General features: G+C 38.9%; 2 non-coding genes and 1 pseudogene across 2 annotated transcripts; 1 reads left to right on the top strand and 2 right to left on the bottom strand.

Moving 5' to 3' along the window:
• Nucleotides 1-10172, top strand: part of LOC146306479 (uncharacterized) — a 35040-nt pseudogene extending 24868 nt beyond the window's left edge.
• On the bottom strand, nt 7850-7921 carry trnag-ccc (transfer RNA glycine (anticodon CCC)). The gene has a single exon. It is a non-coding gene; the product is annotated as a tRNA-Gly (tRNA).
• Nucleotides 10173-11550: 1378 nt separating the features above from the next.
• On the bottom strand, nt 11551-11622 carry trnag-ccc (transfer RNA glycine (anticodon CCC)). Its single transcript has one exon. It is a non-coding gene; the product is annotated as a tRNA-Gly (tRNA).
• Nucleotides 11623-14527: the final 2905 nt, after the last annotated feature.

Raw genomic sequence — 14527 nt, 5'->3', positions numbered from 1 at the left:
TTGGACCACAGCAGTGAGAGTACCAAATCCTAACCACTAGACCATCAGGGACCCACTAGTTTGTGTTGGGCACAAAAGCTGTTCAAATCTAGGGCCATTCGTGGCTTCTTCCTGGCTTTTGCACAGATGTTGGCCAAGACTCCATTCTGACCAGAGTTAATGATTACCAGTGATATGTAATTAATATAGTAATGGCTACTCATGGGTCAGAACATGTTGATGGGCATCACAGCTGGTGTGATCTTGTGTCAAGATCTTCATTAGTTATAATTATCTCTGGTTCCACTGCATCAATTTTGATCCTTTTTTTTAAAATGTTCATTGAGTCCATTTTTTTTCCATAAAGGCAGTGCTAAGTTAGTTGAGAACTCGTTTAAATACAATGACCTGTGTTTGCTAGCCTGATGCTAGGTGGAAAGCTGTTCCAGAGGTGTGGAGCCTGTACAGCACAAGGACGATCACCATAGCTTTTTAGCATAGAAACGAAGCTGGCACATCAGATTTTGGTCATGTTTTACCATGTCTACACTTTTTGAAGAAATCCCTTCTCCAACTGGAGCACAAGCAAAGTTTCTGTCTGGTCTGAACTGTCCTAACTGCCACTTAATTTGAACAACAGAGACTTTGTTGTAACTTTCAGAAACAGTCATTAACAATCCTTTTGTACTTGAGTTCAGACTGAATTGCTCCCATCTTGAGCAGGCAGTTAAGTTTGACTGTAGTTAATTAATTCTGCTTTGTTTTCCAGGGCACACTGGCCATTAAAATCATATGAACCTCTCCTTGCCTCTATACCCCAGTCTGCTGAATGACTAATGATATATTACAACTGGAATATGTCAGGTATGATTTACTACTTTAAAATGTGCAAGGAACACTGGGCCCTGCACACATACACACTCAAACACAGGTCCTCAGCTGCAGCATAACATTGGGAATGCATCGTCTCAATAATCTGCCTCTACAGCTGGAATTACACACTGCTTTCAAAATCCTCCCAATGAGCTCTTTTCTCTGAGAAAGTGAGTGTGACTTCCGGTGCAGATCCAGGCTGTTATTATTCTGCTACATTCCACATATATGATTGCTTCCCTTCTCAAGGATGTGTAGAGCCTCAGCATTGGTGCAACCTGTAATTCCAGCTCTCTTATCATCTGTTGCCACGTCAGTATGGAGAGGATTGTGTTGAATGGCGGCTCTCTTTCTTCATCCGACGAAGCCTCTTGACTTCCTCACCTCTTCTTCTCTGTTGCTTCCTCTCATTCAGTGCTCCGCAGGCTTTAATCTCTTTTCGTTTTCTTTTCTTTTGCAACGTTGCCTCTATGCACTCACTCCTCTCTGTCCTTTGCTTTATCACCATGTCGGTTTCTCTACAGTGACCCACGCCCCCTGTTTCGCTTTCTTTCCCTTCATCGTCAAAGGCTAAACTCAAGGTGTTTGACTCGCTGGAAGTTTTTTTAAAAATAAATGTGCCACATATTTAGACTGCTGCCCTGTGGAGAGGAAGAACCACTGGTAAAGACTGAACCTCTGCTACTCTACCTGTAGCCTTAGTTAAAACACTTCACTAAACACTTTAGCAATATTGTATTTCTTCTTGGATTTCCAGTCCAGAAAAAAAAAAATCCTTCAGAGACATGTTTCCAGACTCAACATGTCCTCATATATAAAAGACTGAAATGGTTGATTGCTAATGACTCACAAAATTCATACAGGAACGTAAACGCACAATACAGAGGTTCTGCTACCATAGGTCTCACATTAAACAATAACAAAAGTTTGTTGTAGGCAAATACTACCTCATGCTGAGGTAATGTTAACTCATGTAACGCCATTTGCATCATATTTGCTAATTGAGTTTCTGAGACCTCTAAAAGATCTAAAAGATACGATCAATATTTTCCTGAAACACCTGCTGTATGCACACTGAGACATGTCCTCTGACCTCTGGTGGATTATCAGGGCACTGAGTGCAAAATCCAACATGGCTGCCCTCATGTCTTCATGTTTTTTACCACTGAAATCTTTACTTATTCTGAAAAAGTTACAGTAAGAATAACAGTTATGTTGTAACTAATATTTAATATGAACATTTACTGTACTGAAACAACCTAAAATTACTTAATATTTTGTAAATTATTTTGTAGTAAAATCACATTGAAAATCTGTATATCAAATATTATAGAGCATGTATATAAGATTAAATCTCTCAGTCATTAATCTAATGAACATTATGATGCAGTCAATATTACAAATGCATTGTTTAAAAAAAGTTAAAGCTTTAAGTGCCATCTTTAGATAAATTTACAGTGGATTTTTTTTTTATTTGTTTTTTTATATATGTGACCTGCTCTCATTATACTCACTTGGATGTTATCTTTTTAATTCATTTTCATAAAAACAATTCCTTAGCTATCAATATAGTGTATTATATTGACTAATTCAGATTATACTGACCAAGCTGTTTTTCCAACAACATGGTGAAATAAAAAGGTTCCTGTTTGATAAAAGAATCAAACTATTTGAAATCTCCTAAAGCAATGAGCAATAATTTTATTTATTTATTTTTTTTTTTATTTTGTTTCTAAGATTAAAACTGTGTCAAATTTTATGCAAAAAAATCCTATATATAAATGATACAGGAATTTTGTCAAAAGGTCTAATAAAGACTTTAGTTTTGTTCACGTTATCTTAAGTCACATTCTTTGACCTCCTTCTTCTCTCTGAGGCATCAGACGTATCCTGTGATTTCCTGGAAGTTATGGCAGCTAGCGACTAATGGGAAATGCACTATTACTTTTAAGTAATGGGTTCAATTATTGTTGGAAACATTTGGGATAATATAAGTACACAACTCAACAAAATATATAAGAAATGATTGGGATTTTTTTTTACATTTTAATGCAGAAATGTTATAGCTTATTGTATTATACATATATAGCATATTATAGCTTTCGGTAAGTTATGTGAGTCACATGGCACAAGTCACACATGGTTAACAGTGTGAAGTGGTTTGGCTACATGTAGGCACTCTAAACTACTCTGTTAGGTTTAGGCAAAGATCATGGTTTGGTTTAAAACAACTATGTTACATATACCACATGACGGAAGCGATAGAAGTCATGTATAGAACATAAGTAACTTAATACTACTACTACTACTACTAGTACTACTACTACTATTATTATTATTTACAATAAAATCTTTACAATAAAAACAAATGTTAAAGAAAACAAATTATAAAACCAATTAAATGAACATAAATAAGATCCCATACATACAATATAAACAAGATAAAATAGTTACAACAAATGCCATCAGTTTCGAAAAAATCTATACAATAAAACAAGGCTTTAAACAAGGATACTGAGTTTGTCTGCCTGTGATCTCCAGGCAGGGAGGTCCACAGCTGAGGGGCCCAAACAGCAAAGGCCCGATTTCCTTTGGCATCTAATTGTGATTTTGGAAGCATCAGTAGGGTCCTGCTGGAAGACCTCAGGCAGCGATATGTCTTATAGGGAGTTAGCAGATCACAGCTTTAAAAAGTAAATCATAAAGTCAATTCTAAAACCCACAGGTAACCAGTGAAGGACAGCAATGATTGCATAATGTGGTTGCTTCTCTGAGTGCGTGTTAAAAACAACTGCCATCTGTGGGTGTTTTGCTTATTGGTACTAGAACAGAGTGCATTGCAATATTCAGTCTGGAGGAGATAAAAGCATGGATGACCTTTTCTAAGTCTGCAGGGGAAAGGAATAATCTGATCTCGGTTAGTTGTCTCAGTTGTGTGAAGTAGGGCTGTAATGTTTTGGTCACCTGAGCATCAAAATACAGCTTTGAGTCAAAAATAACCCCTGGGTTTTGGGCCTCTTTTTGGGCATTATTAGACGCCACCAAAACTCGAGGAGAGATTGTTTATGCTGTTAGTGCTGGGGCCAGAGGGGTCTGATACTAATGACAGGACATAATAAGAAAAATGTCAGTGGTACCAGGCCTTAACGGTACATACATGTGGGTGTTGTCTGTGTGACAATGGTAAGTAAATTAAAACTTTAGATAAGTGTTTGGTTTCACATCTGACTTGGACACTGGTCTCCTGGGTGAAAGTCCTTTGTTCACTGGACCCAACCAATGGTCAGATGAAAAGAAGAGGCGGTGGAATACAAAATTGTGCTGTCTACATAAAAATGTATGTTACCATTTGGGGTGACGGAAATAATATTGTTTAAATCACTAGTGAATAAAAGAGGACCAAGAATTGTATTAACACTACGAGAACTAGACTTGGAACCACTGGAGGCTACCGCCTGAGTACTACCTGAGAGACTGTCATGGAACTATTTAATAAACTTGTTATTAATTGAGCATAGTTCGTCCAATATAGTACTATGATTGACTGAATCAAATGCCTCAGAGAGGACTGTTAAAAGCGTAGCAGTGTTAATGATTGTCCAAGGCTTCAATAATATTGTACACTTATTACAGCTGTTCTTTTAAAATTGATATACAATTTTTAATTTCTGCTGGGACAATGGTACCAGGCTTTAACATACATTTGGGTGTCGTTTGAGTAGCAGTGGTAAGTATCTTAAACTTTAATGTTAGGTGTCACACGGGGCTTGAATACTGGTCTTCAGGATGAAAAGTTATGTTTATTTGACCCATCCACCCATTATACTACATCTACATTTGACTTCTTCCATCACTATGGGTCGTAATAAGCTGGTCATAAAGACAAGCTATAAGGCCTTTTTTCTGGTTAAGACGGGCTGCCGGTCTTCATGAGGTGATCTTCATTGACCTTCTCTGTTACCAAGATCTGCTTTTAGCAGATGTTGTTCTGCTGGCTTCATCATACAGTGGCCTTCAGTACACACTAAGATAGTTTACTTTGTTTACTTTAGATTGATGTTATGAAAAAGAATATATCAAATCACACAACTACCAGACCAATGTATAAGAAAGAACTTCCAAACTTATTTCCACTGTAGACTTTGATGTAAAAGTGAAGATTTAAGGGATTTAATAGGATTTATGGCAACTTTAGAAATCTACAGTCTAAACTTTTGAGGGCAGCAGCCTTGCTGCCATTTATAATATCTGCACTCTTGAATCTGATGCAATTCTAGCATGACAGCACTGTTGTTGGCTTCTTGACTTGCAAATGATGAGGCTGCTGCTAGTTGAAGAAGTGTAATCCTCAGCAGATGGAGATTTCATGCCTCCTGGTGCATAAGGGTGTGCCATCATCTGTGCTGCATTTCAAGGATATCCTTGCCTGATATCAGACAGAATTGTGAACTCGTTACACTCTATTTCCAGTCAAGTCAGTGAAGTGGGTGGATTTGAAGGTCTGGATCCTCATGCAGAGTTCACTTTTCATTCCTTTTGACTTTTTGACAGTATGCAATTAGTGTATTGTCAGTGCATCACTACTGGACACGTGTCTTGTTTAGATATGAAGAATCCTGTGAATCCTCTTCAGGAGGTCCCAGAAATGAGACATCATTGTGCAGAAGTGATGTTGTGCTCGGTGTGCAGGACTTGATAAGAAAAGCTCCCCTGTTCTGAATGATGGAGTGTACTACAAATGGACTTTACCAACAAACATCAGCACCATTGTGTTGCATGTGGACATGATATGTGATCTCGATATACACATTTTCTCTAAAGTAACAAACTGTAAATTCTCAAATAGTGCAACATATGATCTTGTAGAATATGATGCATTGCTGTAGATTAAACTACCCAGTGGTATATAGAGCAGTTAAAATGATACAAATACAACCTACAACAGCAATAAAATGCAATATACTGCAGCAGGAATATAATTCCAAAAACATCAGATTAAACAGTAAAGCTATATTTACTTTTGACACTTTTGGTAAATTTTGCCATAATACTTACATACTTTTACCTTAATTAAGTTTTGAATGCAGAACTTTAACTTGTAGAGGAGTATTTTCAAGATGGTGTACTAGCATACCTGCCAACTTTGAGACCTCAACAATAGGGAGGATTTCAATACCATAAAATCTGAGTTTCAGAGAATTTGTGTCCTGCATTTGGTGACTTTTAAAGGACACAAATGACAGAATAGGTACAAGTATAGTAATTACTGGCAGCTGCTAACTAAGTAACCAAGCCATACAAGCATTATTCAAGTAAATATTTACTGATTGGCTGCTTTCTCTGAGCATTAAATGAACCTGTCATGACATGGGATACAACTTGTGGGTGAAACTTCTACCCAGGGGTCTCCAAATGGGTTCATGTGATATGCATAAAAGTTGTACATAGTGTGAGTGACCTTTACAATTTAAGGGTTGACCCAAACATAGCCTATGATTACAATCCTAATCCAAACAATGGCTACAGTTACAGGGCAGCTACAGAAGCTTTATGTATTTGATCACCACAAGACCTACTTTGAAATCATTACAAACAGCTGGTTTGATTGGGTCACTTTAGTGAATTTGAGCATCAGACCTGCAGAGAAATCTGCAAAACATTTACTGTAATAAATTATCAAATGAAAGAGATGTGTCATCAAGGTTCACGTGAAATTTCCATTCTGGACAGTACTAGCTGTTTTGTATGTCTGTTTCACATTAATCAGAGTTCAAATTACTGCTGAATTTTCACTAGATGAATAAGTGTCTGTTTATGAGTTGTAAGAAATCATTAAAAGTCTTGTAGAAGGTGTAAATGTTTGTAACTGTTAAATTGAGAAAAACTTTAATGGAGCTTGGCAGGGAGTGAGACAGCCGCTTAACTCATCTTCCAGAGTGTGTTATGTCAGACAGTGGGCTTTTGTTTTCAGGATAACAGGCTGAACTTTACATTGACAGACAACTGATAGTTATAAACAGCTTTTAAACTTACAGTGGAGGACTCATCCTCCCTTGTTATTGTCAGTTTCCTAAGTTCTGGACATCCTGCAGAGCTCCTGCAGCCTTCCTGTCTGCCATGTCTGGGGAGGAGGGGATGGGGCAAGCAAGTCATGGGAAGAGTTTGCTGAGTTTTTAGCTCTGACATTCCAAAATGACTGAGAACCTCTGGCTTAGAACACAAGTCCAAAAGCAGTGATTACTGTATTTGAAAATGTAGCTTACATTGCTGTTGGTGACAATGTGTATGCATAATCGAGGAATGTCGGCTTGGAGGGAAATCTTGCTTCAGCAGCAATACTGGTTTGCTGTAAGCTGTAAACATGCTTACCTCTCAGTGTTGTGTGTCAGGAACATCTTGTTACACATCCTCTCCATTATATAGGCAGAGAAAGAAAAGCTGTGATGCTGTAACCTCAGACTGGGTTTGACCTGTTTGGCTCGGCAGTTGAAACCAGATTGGAAGGTCAGGGATCAACGCCAAGTCACCAGACACTAGAATCAGCCCAGTGGATGTCACAAATAACAGCTTATTGTCACACACTGCATACTTTTAAATGTCTCTGGTGGATGGTTGACCATTGTTTATACTTAAGCTCAACCATTCTGTTTTGTCCATTACCATGCTGCTGCTTAATCTCCTCCATTCTGTCCCCATCACTTTCTCTGTTGAGTGATTTTCTGGAATCAGCCAATGTGTGGTTTCATGCCTATGGGGCTGATGGGCAGCCACAAAACAAAAATAAAATTTAACATGTTCACGTATTTAAGTACTGCTTGAAGTAAAGGACTGAATGAGAATATATTGTTTAAGTGTAGTTTGTGAAAGTTTACTGTGACAGACTTGTGATCGCCCAAGTTCATAAACACAGGTGGTACAAAGTGACACATACAGTATTATGCACATCTTACTGCAATGGGTGGTGAGAGGCAGGACTTCAAGAGGTCACTAACTATAATGCATTGGCCGGGAATCGAACCCGGGTCAACTGCTTGGGAAGCAGCTATTCTCACCACTATACCACCAATGCCACGTACAATACTGTGACAATGCCAGCACGTGAACGTGTTGTGAACAATTCACACTCCTTGCACTTATGTTTACACACTTAAGCAAATGTGAATCCAACAGCCAGATTGTTTTTTTTATAATCACTGGACTCCCATTGTCACATTCCCATACCTGATGCCAATCTGCCCCAATTGCCTTGAAAAAGTTTAAGTGTAATAAAATAAAATAAAAAACATTCATGAATCCCTTTGTGAAAAGTGAAAGACTTGTAGACAAGGCATGTGAAGGCAGCACTTTGAACACAATCATCATCACGGGAAGTAATCATACGCCCAATTTTAGGATGTACATAGACACATATTGTACCTGGAGCTGGATATCACCACTTTTGAAATACGTCATGGACTGAACCAGAGATGAAATCCAATTAGCAGCAACATTCATGATTGTAGCAGGTACTTAGTGAAACCCAGTATATCACACACAGATTTTTCACTAACTTCATGTACAGCACCACAACTGCTGGAAAAAGCCTTTATGTTTTCATGAAGACTTTTCATGAAGACTTTGTAATGACAGAGGTCCTCTTAAGCATCATGTGCCTTTTTTTCCATAATGTATTTAATTAATTTTATTAAGTCTGTTAACACTATAATCTGTCCTGAGAAAGAAAGTGTTTCATTGTAATGCAGAAAAGAAAATCATTAAAGCTTATAGATACAGTTTGGGTAATGTTAATATCATATGATGTTTTGTTAGTTTTGTTAGTGACCATGCCTGTGTGTTCTCCCTCAGATTACTGATTCTGAATATTATATTGGAGCTTTTCACACTGCATATTCTTAGCCCTGGGCTAAGGGTTAACCCTAGGATGACTTAGCCCCTTTTTACAACATTTTGTTAACGCAGGGCTAGGTTAAACCCAGGGTCATATGATTCACACTGCCCGTCTCTACACCCACACAGGTGTTTTGTGTTAACCTGGCTGATTATCTTCTTCTTATCATTTAGTCCTGTTTCACACTGGCAGGTTTTAGCCCTGGGTTAAGTTGATTTTCAGGGGATAACCCCAGAAATTCAGGGCTAACCCTGGTCTAGAGCAGGGCCAGCAATCCCTTGGCTAAAGTCAGGGTTAGCCCACTTTAGAATGGGCCAAGATTGTGTCAGTGTGACAGCTCTCTTACACCCAGGCTAGGAGAGCTCTTGGCTTTGGGCAAACAACTTACTTAACCTGCGGCTAAGTGCAGTGTGAAAAGTCCTATTGTCTAATATCTATGTACACTTGTTTAAGCTTTGTTTAATGATTTAAGTAAGAATTCAATTTAAATTTCGTAAAATGTGAATATTATGCAACCTAGTAAAGTAGACACATGATGATATTTGAGATCTGCAGCTTGTGGACCCAGATGTTGCAGTGCTGACAAGTCTGGAGAATAGTGATAGAGAAACCGCATCACCTGACAGTGATACAGAGGAACAACCAAACCTACCTGAGACCTTGACGGCTTTAATTAACCTAACACTGAGGGAACTCTTACCACAGGAAATGCATGTGAAAGCAAGGAAACATTGTTAGAGAAACAACCAAAACCTCATCAATGTGAGAAACTAGAATTTGTATGAAAGTGAGAGTCATGGTCAAAGGACTCACTTGTAGGGCTGGTCAAATCACAAGCACAAAATTTCACCATGGAACTACAGCTGACAATATCAGCAAAACATACCCAATGGACATTATGCAGTACAACAGAACATAGTTAAATGTCCCATCTGTGGTCTGGGATGAAAACATGGAGGAAACAGCAAGAAAACACGAGCCCAGAGCAATCAAGACTTCAGTTCTGTCCTGTGGTTTAATAGTGTGGCCCTCTGAGCCACACCTGGGGTCATCACCAGATGGTACAGCAACGTGTACCCGCAGCGGCAAAAGAGGCAGTAGAGATAAAGTGTCCCCACAAGTATTGGCAGAGCCTTCGGAGAAGTACAGCAGACAACCAGTTTTATCTGGAGTTTATCACACAGTGTATACTAAGAAATCAGGAGTTACTGCAGGAGGCTTTGCAACAAGATGTCTTTCTCTCAAGCGTCAATTGCCTGAATTACTTGCAAGAAGACATGACCCTGCCCTGGAGAAACAAAGGGCCTGCAAAGACTGAGAAAAGCCAGATTTTGGCAAAATAATCAGCTGTTTCAAAAGCAAAAAGCACTTTCATTACAGCTGTGTATAGATCAAAATGAAGCCAGCAACATGTAGGAAATGTCAGGGCTGAGGCTTGAGTGAAAATGCTGCACAATCACACTGTTAAATTAATCCAACTTTTGAGTTTTTATCAATAGACAACATTTGTCTGATTATTACTAGGAAGCAGAGGATACAGACAGTCAGGGACATCCAATTCAGAGAGGTCTAATGCAGACAGATACAGCTGAGAGAGATCCTGCTCATAGAGATCCAGACAACAGGATAGTTGTTCCTAACATCCAGAATAACTGTGTTTTTATACACTGAAGTATAAGAAGATTAAGATAAAGATATACATAATAGTAAGTTGCAAGAAAAGCTCTCAACAGTAATAGCAAACAACCAGTGATATACAGTAATTGCTCTGTATTTCAGATGCTGATCCTCCTTGCAAAAAGAAAAACAAGTACTGCGTTGGGCTAGCTGTTTGGAGAAACCTTCAAAGTGAGAGCGGCAGCAAGACCTTCAAGAGAGAAGGCCAGTGAGGAAGACTGGCAACCCACTACAGTGGTGGAAAGCACAGGTGGACCTACCACTGCTGTTACCTCTGCATACCAGCTGCCAGTGTGGCCTCAGAAAGAGTTTTCAGCACTGCAGGAAATATTGTTTCTGCATAACACAGTGCATTCAGACATGATTGTGCCAATCAATCAATTTTCTGCAAAAAGAAACTTTGGAAAAATGATTGTCTACATGAAACAAAGAATTGTATCTTATTGCATCATATCAAAACTGAATCAAATTGTACCAAATTGTTCCACAATAAAAAATATCTTCTCTGAATCATCTCACATTACATGTATGATTCGGTTTATAAGGGAGAGATGCACACCCCCAGTAGTCAAGTTATGTCACGCTCAAGCTTTTGTCAATTGACTCACAATCTGACCATGATCAGCATCATGGTAAGCAGCTTTGTTTACAAGTCTAGGCTGTACATAGTGGCACAAATTATCCCTGGGCAAGATATTACCAAATTTGAAATACTATACAGCAGTGGCTAAAGAAAGCCTACTTTATTTTTTGAGACAAGAAAGGCAAACTTCAGAGAGGATGGTCATATTTATAATCAGCACTTGCCACCAGATTGTTTTTTGCGATCACTGCCTTCCCATGGTACATTCCAGTACCGGATGCTAATCTACCCCATCACCCTGAAAACAGGTAAGTGTACAATAGAAAAGATTGATAAATGCTTTTGTGAAAGACAAGGCATGTGAAGCCCACAGGTTGAATACAATCAGCATCGGGAGAAGCAACCATGCTCCCAACTCAAGGATGTCCGCAGTGATACACATTAGCCCCAGAGCTGGATATCGCCAATTTTGAAATAGCTTGTATGCAAAGGATGAGGAAAGTACTTATGCTTGCCTGTGATATTTTGGACAACAGAATGTCAATTATAATGCATTGGCCGGGAATCGAACCCGGGTCAACTGCTTGGGAAGCAGCTATTCTTACCACTATACCACCAATGCTTTGAACAATTACACTGCAATGCCAGCACACATGACGAACAATTCACAGCACTTACTATCATGTTCCTTTGCTTTTCTCTCTTGTCACAATTCAATGCCTGATGCTAATCGGCTCCAGTCACCTTGAAAAATGGTAAGTGCAGGATCAAAAAAGATTGATGAATGCCTTCATGATAAGTAACAGACTTGTAGACGGGGCATGTGAAGCCCGGGTTTCTATGGCTTGGCCTAAAGTTTGAACCTGATCAGCATCATTGGAACTAACCATTCATAACTGTAGCATGTACTAAACAAAATACACTTTAGGTATACACTTAGGAATCTTGGGATGCTTCCAGCTAAATTCAGACAATACAGTTTAAGAAAGCAGTTTAGGAAAGTCTCTAATTTGATAATGCTGAATGCTAACAAGCTGTAACCCACAACCAGTTTATCATAGTTTTTAATTTTGCAGCACCACTGCAGCTCATCCAGTATGCAGCAGCTTGGTTGGTATTCAACCTACCCAAGTTCCCCACACTACACTGCTCCTTCACATACCTCTGGTGTGTACTCGAATCACATTTAGGAGACTGGTACTTACCTACCATGCTGCTAATGACTCAGGACTATTATACATCCAGAACATGGTCAAACCATACCACCCGCTACCACCCAAGCTGCACTTTGGCCCACAAAGACAAACAAAGTTGTAATTACCTCCAAGGTTATGGTTTTGGTGTCAACTGTGTTTGTCAGAGGGATTACAGAAAAAAAACTGTCAGCCTTATTGCCATCAAACTTGCAGGCTATAGCATGGGCCAAGAAAGTATCCAGTACATTTTTGAGAGGATCTGAATAACAGGGCAGATACGCAAATTAAATTTCTCTTTTGTGAATATTGCGAAATAAGGCATTTGGCCTCCTATGAGGGCCCTTTTAAACCAACAAGGAACTGGCACCATTCCAGTTCAATCACCTAATTTTGAACTGTTCTGAGTATTTCTACCAAAAATGAACTGGTTTGGAGCCTGAAAAGCTGTGTTCACCCTCTGCAGATGACATCCTTGATTACAAGGGTTTAACACAAAACTAGCACAAATACAGGCTGGTTCACTAGATGGCAACAAGGTTCCCCAGATCTTGAATGTAACTGGTTTAAGAACCAGAGCTTACTTGGTGGAAAAGGGCCCTGAGTGCCCTTCTAGTTATTACTGTTGGCTCTAAACGTAGCTCTTGAAGCAGTTCAACATATTTGATGAAGCTGATGTACTTTTGTGAATCTATTGTCTGGCTGATGATGTATTAAACAGTTTCAGGTGTCGATGAATCTCAGCAGTCCTCTGACTGGGTGACTGAAAACTGAGGCAGTTTCTATGTTTGTGTATATGTGGAAATACTTGCTGCCAGTGTACCTGATGACAGTAGTTTAGACTGATATTTAATAAATATGTCAGCAGAAAGCAAGACAGCATGCAGGAGTTTCACTAATTATCTTTGAATTGCATCTTCCTCTGACACACCTGTCACACATTCAGGTGTGCAGAGATTGTTTTCAATATTTATGAAGTGGGCTAACCTAAAGGTATTCATCTCATCTTGGTGAGGCTTAATGTGAGTTAATATATAAAATTTATTTCTGGATATATTCATGATATTGATTGTGTACTAGTGAATTCATTGCATCATTATCATAGATACATTTGAAATATTGACAAACTTAAAACTGAACTTCACCGGAAATTATATTGCATCATGTCAAAACTACAGCTTACACCCCTCATTGGCACATAGTTTAGATCTTTAAGTGGAAGATGGAATTCAGTGTCTTACCAAGCCATCAGTATTAATACAACCAAATGAGATGGTGATAAACTATATGAAATGATGTTAATATTAATGTGAGACAGAACGGGGCATATTTGCACCAGCAAGACCTGAATGCCTGACAATCAGTACAAGTATTGATTACAACATGCCTGAAGAGCGTGGTGGCATGCACATGAACACACCACATTCCCTCTACATAACAGTGTTTGGGGCCAGAGAGATTGCAAAGACACACATGGTGGCTGTGGCCTCATTGTTGGACACCGACTAGTCATAAAGGCTCTGATTTTTTTTTTTTTTTTTTTTTCTGAAATGTGCCATGAGGGCCACTGTTGAAAAATTGTGGGGTCACTGTCAAGCGATTTTGCCACACTGACTGAATATTTGCTTGTAGATGTGCTCAGGCTGGGATTCTTACCAAACATATTAATTTTGGCACAGATTGAACCATGTACACTGAAGTTACAGCAACTTCCTGTGTAATGGCGAAACATCGACTTAAATACAGAGCATCATGAAGGTCTCAAGGCTTGTCTGACCATATTTAAGCTGGTTCTGGTCAGTCTGCTGGAAGGAGTCCATCAAAGTATGAAACATGCACAGTACTACCTGTGCTGAATATCATCATTTAGATGTCTTTAGGTCGGGACTCTTATCAAACGTGAAGTTTGGGTACAATGTAACCATTTACTTTAAAGTTACAGCAACTTCCTGTTTCATGGCGAAACATCAAAATTCAATGCCACCCCACAGGGACTTTATTCAACAAAAACACAGTCTTTTAATAACTTATTATCTCAATGGTCTCTAGATGGCACACATTAATTTTGGTGTTGATCTGATCAGTTCTGTAGGAGGAGATTGTTAAAATGCAATGCGATGCAAAAACAGCTTAAAAACAGAGAAGTAAATTCAAAATGGCCACCTTACCATTGGGTCTTTTTTGTCTGCCTACACAATACATGTGCCCACCAATTTTTGTATGTGGGAGAAAAGTACTGGCGGACATTCTTCCTTGAAATTTTGTAGGGGGTGCTATCAGGCCACACCCATGAGCAAGACCCATGAAATATGCAATATTTCACCACGACTAACA

Source organism: Lutjanus erythropterus, chromosome 22 (assembly GCF_056507025.1).
Source record: "Lutjanus erythropterus isolate fLutEry1 chromosome 22, fLutEry1.hap2, whole genome shotgun sequence".
NCBI lineage: Eukaryota > Metazoa > Chordata > Actinopteri > Lutjaniformes > Lutjanidae > Lutjanus > Lutjanus erythropterus.
Note: the sequence above shows the minus strand (reverse complement) of the source record. Positions and strands in the feature narration are given on the sequence as shown.